Source organism: Lissotriton helveticus, chromosome 3_2, assembly GCF_964261635.1.
Source record: "Lissotriton helveticus chromosome 3_2, aLisHel1.1, whole genome shotgun sequence".
Lineage (NCBI taxonomy): Eukaryota > Metazoa > Chordata > Amphibia > Caudata > Salamandridae > Lissotriton > Lissotriton helveticus.
Window position 1 is genome coordinate 358,535,179 of NC_136062.1, and position 13,715 is coordinate 358,548,893.

General features: G+C 49.9%; 1 protein-coding gene across 1 annotated transcript in view; it reads right to left on the minus strand.

Moving 5' to 3' along the window:
- NAV2 (neuron navigator 2) overlaps positions 1–13,715 on the minus strand; it is an 830,108-nt gene that overhangs the window by 740,343 nt on the left and 76,050 nt on the right. The gene's annotated exons all lie outside the window — the stretch shown is intronic.

Here is a 13,715-nt window from a genome sequence, read left to right on the forward strand (position 1 = left end):
TGAGGTTGTCATCGGAACTGGTCGTAATGCGGATGGTGCTCTTATGAACGATGGCGATTCCTCCTCCTGTTTGGTTGATGCGGTCCTTTCGAATGATCTTGTAGTTGTCCGGGATTGCTATGGCGATGTCGGGCGCTGATGAGGCGTTCATCCAGGTTTCTGTAAGGAAGGAGACGTCCGGTGATGTAGTGTCGAATAGGTTTCAAAGTTCAATGGAGTGTCTGTGGACTGAGCGGGTGTTGAGCAAGATGCACTTTAGGTGGTTAGTGTCGGGGCCCAGTTTGGAATTTGTGGGTTTGGTGTGGGTCTTGATGCAGTCGAACTTGCAGGCGTGGCAGGTGAAGGCTCCATGGGTGCGTCCTGGGGCGGCTTGGTGGCAGTCTGGGAGACGGCCAGAGTTGAGTGCTGAAAGGGTTGCGGAATCGTACGTTATGCAGGAGGAGTGGGGTTTGTGGGGGCCAGGGGGTCTGGAGCTGGGCGCGGTCCCGGCGCGGACGGGCGTAGACGGGTTTACCTTTGGCACGCCTTTGGGGCGCGACCGCTGCGCGTGAACGCTGCGTGCGGAAGCATCTGTCATAAATGGATAGTGGAGGGGGGTGGGGCGAGGGAGGGGCAGCTGGGAGGCGGGGGCGGGGTGGAGAGCCGGGCTGGGAAGGCACAACAACAAACAACAAAATGGCAGCAGGCCTAAAGCCACACAGGACGAGACCCCAACAATAGGTGTTAACAGGGAAGCGTCACCGGCACAATCAGGCACAAATAAATCAATGGCAGCAATGCACAATCGAATTAATAATCAAAGAGCAGCTCAGCAGGCAGTATAGCGCTTACGATACAATTGCACTCAGGCACTGTCTTGAAGTGCTTCCTGAAGGAGAGATGGTCCTGGGTCAGTCGTAGGTGGGTGGGGAGGGTGTTCCACGTCTTGGCCGCTAGGTAGGTGAAGGATCTTCCTCCGGTGGTGGTTCTGCGGATATGTGGAACGGCGGTGAGGGCAAGGCTGGCGGAGCGGAGCTGGCGGGTAGGTGTGTAGAACGTGAGGCGGTTGTTGAGGTATTCAGGGCCCATGTTGTGGAGAGCTTTGTGTGCGTGGGTGAGGAGTCTGAACGTGATCCTCTTGCTGACGGGGAGCCAGTGCTGGTCTCTCAGGTGGGCGGAGTTGTGGCTGTGTCGGGGGATATCCAGGACGAGTCGTGCGGATACGTTCTGTATGCGCTAGAGTCTTTTCTGAAGTTTGGCAGTGGTCCCTGCGTAGAGAGCGTTCCCGTAGTCCAGTCGGCTGGTGACGAGGGCCTGGGTGACCATTTCCTGGTTCCAGTGGGGATCGAACGGAAGATCTTTCGGAGCATGCGGAGGTTGTTGAAGTAGGAAGAGGTGACGGCGTTGACTTGCCTGGTCATCGTGAGGGAGGAGTCGAGGATGAAACCCAGGTTGCGTGCGTGGTCCGTGGGCTTGGGGGGGGTGCCCAGAGCCGGGGACCACCAGGAGTCGTCCCAGGCGGAGATGGATGGGCCGAGGATGAGGACTTCCGTCTTGTCTGAGTTTAGTTTCAGCCGGCTGAGCTCCATCCATTCTGCGACGTCTTTCATACGTTCCTGGAAGATGGCCTTGGCGGTGGCGGGGTCGTTTATGAGGGAGAGAATCAGTTGGGTATCGTCGGCATAGGAGATGATGTTGAGGTTGTGCTTGCGTGCGATGGCTGTGAGGAGGCTCATGTAGACATTGAAGAGGTTGGGGCTGAGCGAGGAGCCTTGGGGTACGCCGCAGATGATCTTGGTGGCTGCTGCGCGGAAGGATGGGAGACGGACTCTTTGGGTTCTGTCGGAGAGGAAGGAGGTGATCAATTCCAGGGCATTTCCTTGGATTCTGGCGTGGTGGAGGCAGGTTGTCAGGGTGCGGTGGCAGACCGTGTCGAAAGCAGCCGACAGGTCGAGGAGGATGAGGGCGGCAGTTTCCCCGTTGTCCAGCAGGGTTCTGATGTCGTCGATGGCTGCGATGAGGGCGGTTTCGGTGCTGTGGTTCGCTCTGAATGCGGACTTTGATGGGTTGAGGGAGCCGTTCGTCTCGAGGAAGGCGGTCAGCTGCTTGTTGACGGTTTTCTCGATGACTTTTGCGGGGAAGGGGAGGAGCGAGATGGGGCAGAAGTTCTTGAGGTCAGTGGGGTCTGCGGTGGGTTTCTTCAGGAAGGCGTTGATCAATGCGTGCTTCCAGCTCTCCGGGAAGGTGGCGGATGCGAAGGAGTTGTTAATGATGTCCCGGAGTTGGGGTGCGATGATGGAGTCCGCTTTGTTGAAGATGTGGTGAGGGCAGGGGTCGGCTGGGGAGCCTGAGTGGATGGTGTTCATCGTGTGGGTGGTGTCTTCCGTGCTGACGGGGGTCCAGGTGCGGAGGGTGGTGGTGGGGGGCGCTGGTTCGGTGGTAGGGTCTGTGGTCTGAGTGCCGAAGCTGTCGTGTATATCGGCGATCTTGCGGTGGAAGAACGTGGCGAGGGAGTTGCAGAGGTCTTGTGATGGCGTGATGTCGTTGTTGCTGGCGTTGGGGTTGGAGAGCTCTTTCACGATGCTGAAGAGTTCCTTGCTGTTGTGGGCGTTGTTGTCCAGCCGTTCTTTGAAGGATGACCTTTTGGTGGTGCGGATCAGCTGGTGGTGTTCGCGGATGGCGTTCTTGAGGGATGTCATGTTTTCCGCTGATCGGTCGTGGCGCCAGGCTTCCTCGAGGGCACGGCAGGATTTCTTGGAGTCTTTGAGATCGTTGGTGAACCAAGAGGCTTTAGTGCTGTCAGGGTTGCTTGGGGGGTTCTTCAGTGGTGCGAGGGCATCGGCGTAGTCAGTGATCCACTGTGAGGTTGCGGGCTGCTTTGTTGGGGTCCGTAGTGTTGGTGGGTGGGTTTTGGCTCAGGGAGGTGGTGAGCTGGTCGGTGGTGATCTTGCTCCAGCATCTTCGGGGGGCTTGTTGCGGGCGGTGGTGGGTCGTTGTTTTCCTGAAGTTGAAATGGACGCAGCTGTGATCGGTCAAGTGAAGTTCGGTGGCGTGGTTTAAGGAGACGTGGTCGCTGGAGGAGAAGACGGGGTCGAGCGTGTGGCTGGCTCGGTGGGTGGGGGTGTTGACCAGTTGCTTGAGTCCGAGGTTGGCGAGGTGGTGTAGCAGGGAGGTGGTGTTGAATTTGAATTTAAAAAGCTTATATAGCGCATCGTACACCATTGCGGTTTCTTGGCGCTTTAACGGCTTGCAACAACCTAGTAAATGGACCATTTAGAGTGGGAAGGCCTGAGTAAACAAAAAGGTTTTCAGGCCCTTGCGAAAGGCAGAATATTGTTTAGAACTTCGAAGGTGGTCCGGCAAGGAGTTCCAGAATACCGGAGCTAGGAAGGAGAAATTAGAACCTCCCCATTTTTTCCTAGTAAAACGAGGGACTTGAAGTAGGGACCGATCCGACGAACGAAGTTGTCTGACGGGAACGTAGTTGGTTAAAAGTGATGAAATGAAGGCCGGAGCAGATCCCTGTCTTGCCTGAAAGACCATGCACCCCATCTTAAAAAGTGAGCGTTGCCGGACAGGCAGCCAGTGTAGTTCCTTCAAAAGAGGTGTAGAATGATGGGACCGGGGAAGGCCATACACCAGCCGGGCTGCTTGGTTCTGCACCAGCTGAAGTTTGCGGAGGCTGTATGCCGGAATGCCGTTGTAAAGGGCATTGGCATAGTCTAGCCGGGAGATGACCAGGGCAGACATAATGAGTTTAAGTGCCAACGGGGAAAAGAAGCGGGACACAATACGGATAGTTCGAAGCATAAGAAAACAAGAAGAGACAACAGCAGCAACCTGTGAGTGAAGGGTGAGCTGGTGATTAATTTTTATACCCAAAGTTTTTACCGTAGAAGAAGGAAGGGGAGGGATACCAAGAGTGAGGGGCCAAAAGGAAGAGTTCCAGGGACTGGAGGAGCCACCAGTAAGCACCAACTCGGTTTTGTCCGGATTGAGCTTCAGATGGTTGTGGCTCATCCAGTCCCTGATAAAAATCATAATAGACTGAAAATTGGAAATAGCGTGAGGAGAAGAAGACAGGTCAAAGACCAGCTGGAGGTCATCCGCATAGTTATACACCGCGACCTCCAGCTGTTGAAGTGCAAAGATCAGAGGGTAGATATAAAGATTAAACAATAAGGGAGAAAGAGAGGAACCTTGGGGAACACCACAAGTGATCTTCAAAGGGTCTGCCATGAACTCTCCCAGCCGGACCGCCTGTGTCCGATCCCGCAGGAAGGACGAGAGCCACACTAATGCTGACCCCCCGATTCCCGCCGCTCCGATACGTGAAAGCAAGATGGAATGATCCACCGTATCGAAAGCGGCGGAGAGATCGAGGAGCACCAGGGCTTGATGTTTATTTTGGTCCCGACCCTCCCTGAGGGTGTTTCGGACTGACACCACCACAGACTCAGTCGAGTGTTTGGGGCGGAAACCAGCCTGGCAGGACGCCAAGCCTCCCGTGGCCTCAACATGGGTGCTAAGCACCGAGGCAACATGCCGCTCAAGCACCTTGCTCAAGAATGGCAGCAAGGAGATGGGCCGGTAGTTCGAAGAAATTGCAGGGTCGGCCCCTGGTTTTTTCAGAATGGGCACAATGGTTGCCACTTTAAGGGCCGGGGTCACAACTCCCTGAGAGAGGGAACTATTTAGGAAAATAATCGGGGGCTGTGCGCAGACCGAGAAAATCTGCTGCAAAATACGAGCCGGGCAGATGTCAGCTGGTGAGCCCGACTTAACTTTCAGCAGAGTTTCCCGGAACCCGATTTCCGTGATAGGAGGAATTGATGTTAGGCTAAGCGGCAAGGCTGGTGGGCAAGGGTCAACATAAGAAGCAGATGGAGGGGAAATGTTGTTTTTAATATTAAGCACTTTATCAATAAAGTAAGAATTTAATGAGTCGCAGAGGGTCTGAGTAGGAAGGGGTTTCGATGTACTCCTATCTGAGAAGGCTAACTCCTTAACTATCGAGAAAATTTCTCGTGGTTGGTTCTCAGCTGCTAAAATTTTTGATGAAAAGTAAGTAATTTTGGTTTCAACAATCAGTTTCTTATAGTCCTGCCGTAGTGTTAAGTAGCGACTTTTCAGAAGGGGGCAATATTCCCTTCTCCACAATCTTTCAGCGCGCCGAAGGGACGATTTTTTATCTTTAAGGTTAGTGTCAAACCATCTGTTTGCCTCCTTGGGTCTTTTAATTGAAATCCGGCGTAGGGGCGCCGCTGGGTCGCAGCCTTCCTTAAGCCAGGTATCAATCCCAGTGACTTGTGCTGACGAAGGTAAACCATCTAAGTCAGGCACAGTGGCTAGGAGAAAAGATGATAACAAGGTCAAGTCGACCCGGTTCCAGTTCCTGGCCCAGACGTTCTTTTCCCGCGGACACCTGGGTGGTAAGCTAAGATGGTGTTGTTGTCCTTGTTGTTCTCCAGGTGGAAGTTGAGGTCTCCCAGTAGGATGTAGTCCTCGGAGGGGAGGGCGTGAAGTCAGTGATGCCTTCGCTGAATTTTGTGCGGGGTCCGGGTGGTCTATAGATGAGGGTGCCTCTGAGTGTAGTGTTCGATTCGGTGTGAATCTGGAAGTGAAGGTGCTCGGCGGATGTGAGGTTGTCATCGGAACTGGTCGTAATGCGGATGGTGCTCTTATGAACGATGGCGATTCCTCCTCCTGTTTGGTTGATGAGGTCCTTTCGAATGATCTTGTAGTTGTCCGGGATTGCTATGGCGATGTCGGGCGCTGATGAGGCGTTCATCCAGGTTTCTGTAAGGAAGGAGACGTCCGGTGATGTAGTGTCGAGTAGGTTCCAGAGTTCAATGGAGTGTCTGTGGACTGAGCGGGTGTTGAGCAAGATGCACTTTAGGTGGTTAGTGTCGGGGCCCAGTTTGGAATTTGTGGGTTTGGTGTGGGTCTTGATGCAGTCGAACTTGCAGGCGTGGCAGGTGAAGGCTCCATGGGTGCGTCCTGGGGCGGCTTGGTGGCAGTCTGGGAGACGGCCAGAGTTGAGTGCTGAAAGGGTTGCGGAATCGTACGTTATGCGGGAGGAGTGGGGTTTGTGGGGGCCAGGGGGTCTGGCGCTGGGCGCGGTCCCGGCGCGGACGGGCGCGGACGGGCGTAGACGGGTTTACCTTTGGCGCGCCTTTGGGGCGCGACCGCAGCGCGTGAACGCTGCGTGCGGAAGCATCTATCATAAATGGATAGTGGAGGGGGGTGGGGCGAGGGAGGGGCAGCTGGGAGGCGGGGGCGGGGTGGAGAGCCGGGCTGGGAAGGCACAACAACAAACAACAAAATGGCAGCAGGCCAAAAGCCACACAGGACGAGACCCCAACAATAGGTGTTAACAGGGAAGCGTCACCGGCACAATCAGGCACAAATAAATCAATGGCAGCAATGCACAATCAAATTAATAATCAAAGCGCAGCTCAGCAGGCAGTATAGCGCTTACGATACAATTGCACTCAGGCACTGTCTTGAAGTGCTTCCTGAAGGAGAGATGGTCCTGGGTCAGTCGTAGGTGGGTGGGGAGGGTGTTCCACGTCTTGGCCGCTAGGTAGGTGAAGGATCTTCCTCCGGTGGTGGTTCTGCGGATATGTGGAACGGCGGTGAGGGCAAGGCTGGCGGAGCGGAGCTGGCGCGTAGGTGTGTAGAACGTGAGGCGGTTGTTGAGGTATTCAGGGCCCATGTTGTGGAGAGCTTTGTGTGCGTGGGTGAGGAGTCTGAACGTGATCCTCTTGCTGACGGGGAGCCAGTGCTGGTCTCTCAGGTGGGCGGAGATGTGGCTGTGTCGGGGGATATCCAGGACGAGTCGTGTGGATACGTTCTGTATGCGCTAGAGTCTTTTCTGAAGTTTGGCAGTGGTCCCTGCGTAGAGAGCGTTCCCGTAGTCCAGTCGGCTGGTGACGAGGGCCTGGGTGACCATTTCCTGGTTCCCGTGGGGATCGAACGGAAGATCTTTCAGAGCATGCGGAGGGTGTTGAAGTAGGAAGAGGTGACGGCGCTGACTTGCCTGGTCATCGTGAGGGAGGAGTCGAGGATGAAACCCAGGTTGCGTGCGTGGTCCGTGGGCTTGGGGGGGGTGTGTGAGGTTGCGGGCTGCTTTGTTGGGGTCCATAGTGTTGGTGGGTGGGTTTTGGCTCAGGGAGGTGGTGAGCTGGTCGGTGGTGATCTTGCTCCAGCATCTTCGGGGGGCTTGTTGCGGATGGTGGTGGGTCGTTGTTTTCCTGAAGTTGAAATGGACGCAGCTGTGATCGGTCCAGTGAAGTTCGGTGGTGTGGTTTAAGGAGACGTGGTCGCTGGAGGAGAAGACGGGGTCGAGCGTGTGGCCGGCTCGGTGGGCGGGGGTGTTGACCAGTTGCTTGAGTCCGAGGTTGGCGAGGTGGTGTAGCAGGGAGGTGGTGTTGTTGTCCTTGTTGTTCTCCAGGTGGAAGTTGAGGTCCCCTAGGACGATGTAGTCGGAGGAGGCGAGAGCAAGCGGGCTGATGAAGTCTGCGATGGCTTCGCTGAAGTGGGTGCGTGGTCCCGGGGGTCTGTAGATGAGGGTACCTCTGAGGGTGATCTTGGGGTCGGTGTGTATCTTGAAGTGAAGGTGCTCAGCTGTGGTGATGGCGTCGCTGTTGTCGGTCGTGATTTGGATGGTGTTTCTGTGGACAATGGCGATGCCCCCTCCGGCTTGGTTGACGCGGTCACTCCGGATGATCTTGTAGCCTTCCGGGATGGCTATGGCGATGTCGGGGGCTGAGGAGGCGTTCATCTAGGTTTCCGTGAGGAAGGCGACGTCCGGCGCTGTGGAGTCAAGGAGGTCCCAGAGTTCGGCGGCGTGTTTGTGGACGGAGCGGGTGTTGAGCAGGATGCATTCGAGGTGGTTGTGGTTGGCGCCGGTACTGGCGGGCGCGATGCCGGACCGAGGGCAGGTGAACTTGCAGGCGCGGCAGGTGAATGCTCCGTGGGTGCGTTTCGGGGTGGCTCGGTAGCGGGCTGGCTGACGGCCGGTGTTGAGTGCGTGGAGGGTGGTGGGGTCGTATCTCCGTCGTGTGGGCTGGCTCCGGCGGGGTCCAGGGGTTCTGGCACTGGGCGCGGTCCAGGCGTGGACGGGCGTAGATGGGCTTGCCTTTGGCCCGCCTTCGGCGCGCAATCGGTGCGCAATCAGCTTGCCAGCTGCGCGTGGCTGCTGCGCGTACGCGCCATCTCTGCCATATATGGCGAAGTGGGAGGGAGGAGCAGCTGGGAGACGGGAGCTGGGTGGCGAATGGTGAGCGGGATCGCGAAGAGCAGGAAAAGGGGGTGGGGCCGCAGGGGAGCAGCAACGGGGAGCGGGGGGAGACAAGGTGCTCAGACCAATCCCAGCGCTGCTCACATGCTGGGAATAGCATTCCCAGCATGTGAACAGGGCTGGGGTTGGGAGCCTGTGCAGTGCGCACCAGGTTTCTGACAAGGACGCGAGGATCGGGAGGAAGGCGGCGGCCGTCGGAGCAGGTAATTGCAATTTTATTTATTTTTAATTGTCTTTTTGTGTTTCCCCCTCTCCCCGCCCCACCACTTCACAGTACGAGCGGCCGCTCCTGATTTACATAGTACTGTTTACGGCAACTAAAAACTCTGACGCACACCTATCTTAGAGAAGACAAAGGTTGTTGTAATTGGAACTCGTAGTGCCAGGTTCAATTACCGCAACTTTCTCTCTGCTGGTTTACCAGAATGAGGGCAAGAGTGTTTGTTTGCAGCTGGCAGAGAAAATGCAGTCAGGCTGGCAATGGCCTGAAAGTGAGACTGTGTCCTTCCAACGATGAAGTCCCTACACTGGCTTCCCAATCAGGAGCAGACATGCTCCAAGCGGGCTTGTCTTCTTTCACTCACACCACCCTCGCCAAGAGGAAGGCCACCAGAATAGCATGGGATTGATGCACAATGTGTTTGACCTTTTAACCCCTTGGGCGCGGCCGCGATTCTGCACCTGTGCGGCACTTCTAAAGAGTGGGCGGGATCATGACGGCCCCCAGCCATCTTCAGCACACGCCCACCGTGTTGCATGACGGACGGGGGCCGTCATCAGCATGGAAGGGGTTAAAAGATTACTAACCAAGAGCTGCAAATCCTGAATTTTACTGCAAAACCTATTTTTGCCATTTTTCTTCATCCCACAACTGTTTTAAAACGCTTTGTAAACTGCAAGAAATGTCATAAACTTACAACTTTGTCCTCAGATTGTGACGCAAAGCGCAGTCACACAACTAGCCTGACACCACGGTTTCCACAACATATATTAGAAACCACAACATCTCCAGCCATCTGGCTTGAGTACAACTGGCGGCAACCCGAAATGAACGTTTCCCCCGCTTTGGCAGCAATATCCCTACTGTACACACGCTCATGCGCCTGGCCCTGATCCCAGGGAGGTTAAATAAACATTCATATCATATTTCCAAATATGGGTTAAAGATTCCTTTTATGTGGCTTTCACAAACCCAGTACAATTTTCAGGTCGTGTTTTAAACAGCAACAGTGACTACATTTGTCTCCCCCTCACGCCCCATGCAGAGTGGTCCGATTACCCTTGCGCCGAGAGGACGCATCCAGGCGCCTTTACCATACATGCAGTGCAGCGGTAGCCAGACACGTATATAGGGAGGCATGCACATTTATGGGGATTCCAAAACCCGTTTGTTATACATCACTGTCAGAGAACCTTGTACATAACTCCCTCATTAGCACTATGGCCTGCATCTCTTCAAAGAACTGGACAGCGCGCGAGCCGTGGCTGAGATGCGCATTAAACAACTAGACCAGAAACAGGCGCTGCTTAATAAATGCTGCTCTTTCAGGGTGAAGCGCTTCTTGGCCTGCAGCAGGTTGGGGTCCATATTATGACGTTTACAAAAATGCCTATAACCATATTAGGGCACTACAGCAGTATCTACAAACGTACCAGACCCTACCCACTTTACTATATAGTAAGGCCTATAGAGGAATACATCCTTATAGCAAGAAGCCCACTCCTCACTGGGTGACTTCTGCCACACAAGACACTGTTTCCACTAGTAATGAGATATCCGTGGATGTGTCCTCTGTGGTCAGGTGAGGGTCACTCTTGGCTGGGATCCGATCTGACCTACTCAGCAGCCTGGGATCCAGGGTGACCCCAGGGTAGAAGCAGGCTTTGGAGGTGTCAAGACAGACAGGGCCAACAGTCTCCGTCTAGTTCAAAGGGGGAAACATTCCCCTTCAAAAAGAAAATAACGAAGAAAAAGACTCGCAAGTCTATTAGCCGTGTGCAAAAAACAATGAACACAATCATGTACAAAAAAACAATGAACTCAATCATGCGCAAATACCAATTAACACAAAAATGTGCAAAAAAAACACTGAACACAACCATGTGAAAAAAAAACAATGAACACAATCATGTACAAAAAACACTGAACACAATCATGTGCAAAAAACAATGAACACAATCATGTGCAAAAAACACTGAACATAATCATGTGCAAAAAACACTGAACATAATCATGTGCAAAAAACACTGAGCATAATCATGTGCAAACTGAACACAACCATGTGCAAAAAACACGGAACACAATCATGTGCAAAAAACACTGAACACAATCATGTGCAAAAAACAATGAACACAATCATGTGCAAAAAACACTGGACATGATCATGTGCAAAAAACACTGAGCATAATCATGTGCAAACTGAACACAAACATGTGCAAAAAACAGTGAACACAATCATGTGCAAAAAACAATAAATACAATCATGTGCAAAAAACACTGAACATAATTATGTGCAAAAATCACTGAACATAATAATGTGCAAACTGAACACAATCATGTACAAAAAACAGTGAACACAATCATGTGCAAAAAACAACGAACACAATCATGTGCAAAAAACACTGAACATAATAATGTGCAAACTGAACACAATCATGTACAAAAAACAATGAACACAATCATGTGCAAAAAACACTGAGCATAATCATGTGCAAACTGAACACAATCATGTGCAAAAAACACTGGACATAATCATGTGCAAAAAACACTGAGCATAATCATGTGCAAACTGAACACAACCATGTGCAAAAATCACGGAACACAATCATGAGCAAAAAACAATGAACACAATCATGTGCAAAAAACAATGAACACAATCATGTGCAAAAAATACTGAACACAACCATGTGCAAAAAACACGGAACACAATCATGAGCAAAAAACAATGAACACAATCATGTGCTAAAAACAATGAACACAATCATGTGCAAAAAATACTGAACACAATCATGTGCAAAAAACACTGAACACAATCATGTGTGAAAAACACTGTACATAATCATGTGCAAAAAACACTGAACATAATCATGTGCAAAAAACACTGAACGAAATCATGTGCAAAAAACACTGAACACAATCGTGCAAAAAACACTGAACGAAATCATGTGCAAAAAACACTGAATACAATCATGTGAAAATAACAATGAACACAATCATGTGCAAAAAACACTGAACATAATCATGTGCAAACTGAATACAATCATGTTAAAAAACACTGAACATGATCATGTGCAAAAAACAATGAACACAATCATGTGTGAAAAACACTGAGCATTTTCATGTGCAAAAAATACTAAACACAATCATGTGCAAAAAACAATGAACACAATCATGTGCAAAATACACTGAACACAATCATGTGCAAAAAACAATGAACACAATCATGTGTGAAAAACACTGTACATAATCATGTGCAAAAAATACTGAACATAATCATGTGCAAAAAACACTGAACGAAATCATGTGCAAAAAACACTGAACACAATCGTGCAAAAAACACTGAACGAAATCATGTGCAAAAAACACTGAATACAATCATGTGAAAATAACAATGAACACAATCATGTGCAAAAAACACTGAACATAATCATGTGCAAACTGAATACAATCGTGTTAAAAAACACTGAACATGATCATGTGCAAAAAACACGGAACATAATCATGTGCAGACTGAACCCAATGTGCAAAAAACAGTGAACACAATCATGTGCAAAAAACAGTGAACACAATCATGTGCAAAAAACACTGAACACAGTCATGTGCAAATAACAATGAACACAATCATGTGCAAAAAACACTGAACATAATGGTGTGCAAATACACTGAACACAATCATGTGCAAACTGAACACAATCATGTGCAAAAAACACTGAACATGAGCATGTGCAAAAAACACGAAACATAATCAAGTGGAGACTGAACACAATCATGTGCAAAAAACACTGATTACAATCATGTGCAAAAAATTTACATAATTATGTGCAAAAAACACTGAACATAATCATGTGCAAACTGAGCACAATCATATGCAAAAAACACTGAACATGATCATGTGCAAAAAACACTGAGCATAATCATGTGCAAAAAACACTGAGCATAATCATGTGCAAACTGTACAAAATCGTGTGCAAAAAACACTGAACACAATCATGTGCACAAAAACACTGAACACAATCATGTGCAAAAACAATGAACAATCATGTGCAGAACACACTGAACACAATCATGTGCAAAAAACACTGAACATATCCATGTGCAAACTGAGCACAATTGTGTGCAAAAAACACTGAACACAATCATGTGCAAAAAAACAATTAACACAATCATGTGCAACACACACTGAACATAATCATGTGTAAACTGAACACAATCATGTGCAAAAAAAACCTGAACATTATCATGTGCAAACACTGAACATAATCATGTGCAAACTGAACACAATCGTTCAAAAAACACTGAACACAATCATGTGCAAAAAACACTGAACACAACCGTGCGAAAAACACTGAACACAACCATGCAAAAAACGCAATACAACCAAGAACTAATTTTTAACAGTCCTGTGCAAATTTGACATCTAACTACATTTTAAATGCATCTACCAGGATATTTAGTAACTCTGTTTTAAGACCACACACTGTTTCCTTTAAGAAGAAAATAATTGCTGTAACCCAAAGTCTAACTCGGTATTTATCACCCTCAGGGGAAGTGGTGATTGGCTGGCCTTGGACTAAATCCAGTGTCTTGAGGCCAAAAACTGCAAAGTTCGGCCAGACCCAAATCCCAGACTCCCTCTGACCACAATACAATCGAGGTGCCTTACAGGAACTCCCTGTGATTTCACGTGCGCTATTGTGCAAGCCTGTATTATGATGACAACCATTTGTATTTGATATCGGAACACGCGATTAGCAAAGGGTTTCTAGACAACCCAAGGCAACCTGCAGAAAACAATAACATGATCATGGGAAAAGAAGAAAGAAGGTAGTAAAATCTTTTCTGAATTTCAGGATTGACTTAGAGGCTCCTCTGCAAGTGAACTGCAGGATGTGGGTGAGAAAGGCCATACTACAGAAAAAAGTCACTGAAAAAGCACATATCTACCACTCATAATGCACAACTTGGATTGTACCAGCAGAGTGCACACTGGGAGCTGTACCATGCACAGTTATGTGTAAATTATGCAAGAAATATAAATAATTATCAATGTATTAATTGGTTCAATAGATTGCAAAAACATGCATTCTGTCTGATACTGTTCACTCTCTAACCTTATTACAAGGAAAAGGACAGGTCAGGGAGTTGGGCAAAGTGTACCAGGTGTTCACTGACGCTCGTAAAGCTACTTTTGATGTTAACCTCTGATTAATC